This window comes from Aplysia californica, unplaced genomic scaffold (genome assembly GCF_000002075.1).
Source record: "Aplysia californica isolate F4 #8 unplaced genomic scaffold, AplCal3.0 scaffold00134, whole genome shotgun sequence".
NCBI classification, from domain to species: domain Eukaryota; kingdom Metazoa; phylum Mollusca; class Gastropoda; order Aplysiida; family Aplysiidae; genus Aplysia; species Aplysia californica.
The window spans coordinates 1,337,692-1,340,335 of record NW_004797404.1 but is presented as its reverse complement, the minus strand read 5'-3'; positions in this window follow the sequence as shown (position 1 = coordinate 1,340,335).

Below are 2,644 nucleotides of genomic sequence, written 5' to 3'. Positions count from 1 at the left end.
GGGGGGGGCATATTTGTGTTCTCTACAAGGTGGGGGGGGCATAGTTGTGTTCTCTACAAGGTGGGGGGGGGCTGTTGTTTCTGTCTGTCTGTGTGGTTGGTGGGTGCTCTGGTGTGGTTTGCTCCTTCTTTCTTATCAACCTCTATCGTCCTTATCTCCTCCTCCCTTTTTGTGTTTGTTACTCTCTTGTAACACATCTGACCTTCGACATCTATGTGACCTTATTGTGTTGCAAGTGCCGTAAAACTGTTTACCAGTCCAAAGGGCTGTCCAGTCACGCCCTCTACTGTCTGTGGACATCTCGATGTCCTTGTTTCTGGGAGTGTCGTATAGGGTGGTGTTGTTGAAGCAGGCGTGGTGGTGGTTGTGGTGGGGGGAGAGAGACATAGTCGTGTTCTCTTCAGGGGGGCTGGGGGTGATGATGCGTGAAGAGATGGGTGGTTACGGGTGGTTGGAGGGTGCCACTGGTAGGTACTATATATGGTCGCTTTTAAGGACCCCACATTTCGGGGGTGTCCAGAAATCTTGACCTACACCAAAACTGGGCATTGCCCTACGTCTTGCAGAAGTTTGGTTTCATTGGTGTGTATATTTGTTTGGTTATAGAGAAAATCTCCTTGTCTTTTAAAGAAACTGGACAAGGGGCAAAGACTTTACCTTCGATTTTTATCAAAACAGAGTTTTTCGGGATAGCCCACTTGTGCTTAAAAGCGACCATATATACGTTTTTGCTTCCCCTCTGTTGTTTCTGTGTCACGGGTGGTTGGAGGGTGACACTGGTCTCTCTTCTTGCTGGCCCCTTTTTTAGCTCCCAGTGGAGCATATAACACCAACAACATTTCTCCAGTACATCCTGTTCTAGCTGTTTCCATGGTGTCCCTGCCTTGTCCATTTCCGCTTGTACCGCCGCTGTCTGTGTGGGTGGTTGGCGGGTGTCGCTGGTACGTCCGACGTCTTTACTTTCCCTCTGTTGTTTCTGTCTGTGTGGGTGGTTGACGGGTGCTCTGGTGGGATTTGCCCCTTCTTTCCAATAAAAAAATCTATCGTCTCTATCCCCCCCTCCCTTTTCTTTGTTGTGTTTGTTACTCTCTTGAAACACCCTAATCTTCGGCAATGATATGACCTTGTTGTGTTGCCGTAAAACTCCTACTAAAACTAAAACTAGGGTGGTTGGAGGGCGCCACTGGTAGAAGAAAAAAAAGAGAGAGAGAGAGAGACAGACAGACAGACAGACAGACAGACAGACAGACAGACAGACAGACAGACAGACAGACAAACGGACTAACAGACCCGTGGATGTCGAAGGTAAAAAGGCTGAATGCTTAGCGATATCTTTGGCACGCCGTGATTCAATTTACGACTATACTCTCACTCAAAGAGGTTATACTCTAACCTGAGAGAGACATGAACAGGGTGAGAAAGAGATAGGGAAGGGAGGGGGGGGGGCAGACACGTCGGAAAATAGAGAGAGAGAGAGAGGGAGACAGAGACATAAGAGAAAGAGAGAGAGGTTGGCAGGGAGAGATAGAGAGAAAGAGAGAGACAGGAAGAGGTAGGAAGAGAGAAAGATAAAGAGAGGGAAAGAGAGAGAGGGAAAGAGAGAGAGAAAGAGGGAGAAGGAGGGAGAGAGAGAGAAAGAGGGAGAAGGAGGGAGAGAAAGAGAGAAGGAGGGAGAGAGAGAGAAAGAGGGAGAAGGAGGGAGAGAGAGAAAGAGGGAGAAGGAGGGAGAGAGAGAAGGAGAAGGAGGGAGAGAGAGAGAAGGAGGGAGAGAGAGAGAGAAAAAGGGAGAAGGAGGGAGGGAGAGAGAGGGAGAAGGAGGGAGAGAGAGAGAGAGAAAGAGGGAGAAGGAGGGAGAGAGAGAGAGACTTGTGTACGTCGAAGGTAACAAGGTTCAATGCTGAGCGATATCTTTGGCACTCCGTGATTCGTTTTACGACTATACTCTCAAAGAGATTGTATACTCTGACCTGTCAATGGCTTTTCCCTTTAAGTACCCCATAAAAAGAAGTACAAGTACAGTTTTATTCTCTAAAATCGTCTCCTTTCGACTCCTTTCCCTCTCTCTAGCTATATTCTGTCGTCTATTTTCGTCTCCGCTTTCTGCCTTTGCCCCCTCCTCTGGGCTCCTGACTCTTTCTGCAGCCTTTCTACTGCTACTCCTTGGCTCCTCCTCACAGCTGTCTTTCAGCCACACCTCTGATCTTCCGGTCGGAAAGATCTACACCTAGCCTTCTCGGACAAGGGCGAAAAATCTCTGAGGGCCCGTGTGCAAGTTGCGCATGTTAAGGATCCGTTGATGGTCTAAAATCGATAAGAGTAGGCTTCGGCCGCTACCCGGGCCAAATTCAAAATTTCCTACCAACTGAAAATATTAGATGTGTCTCGCGGGCTCATATGACCGTATGCAGTTGCGAGCGCCGTAAAACACTTACAAAAAAAAAGGTTATAGTCCAACCGTTCATTGGCTTTTGCCTCTAAGTACCTCGTGAAGGGAAATACAAGTACAGTTATAGACATTAGAAATACTACTACACACACACACATACACAGACACACAGTTCACACACGCTCACACACACACACACACACACACACACACACACACACACACATACAAAGACACACAGTTCACACACGCTCACAC